This window comes from Theobroma umbraticum, unplaced genomic scaffold (assembly GCF_002168275.2).
Source record: "Theobroma umbraticum cultivar Fairchild unplaced genomic scaffold, ASM216827v3 scaffold_55.0, whole genome shotgun sequence".
Lineage (NCBI taxonomy): Eukaryota > Viridiplantae > Streptophyta > Magnoliopsida > Malvales > Malvaceae > Theobroma > Theobroma umbraticum.
In genome coordinates, this window is record NW_018397270.1 from 3,073,567 (window position 1) to 3,073,780 (window position 214).

Here is a 214-nt window from a genome sequence, read left to right on the forward strand (position 1 = left end):
CAAGTACCTTAAAGCTTGATGGTCAGAATAAACAGCAAACTCATGATAAGCCAAATAGTGCTGCCAATGACGAATGGCCTTTACCAAAGCATAAAACTCTAAGTCATAAGTTGAATAACGTCGTCTAAAGTCTGTCAATTTTGCACTAAAAAACTCTATAGGCCTTCCATCTTGACTAAGAACTACTCCAATTCCTACATGTGAAGCATCGCAC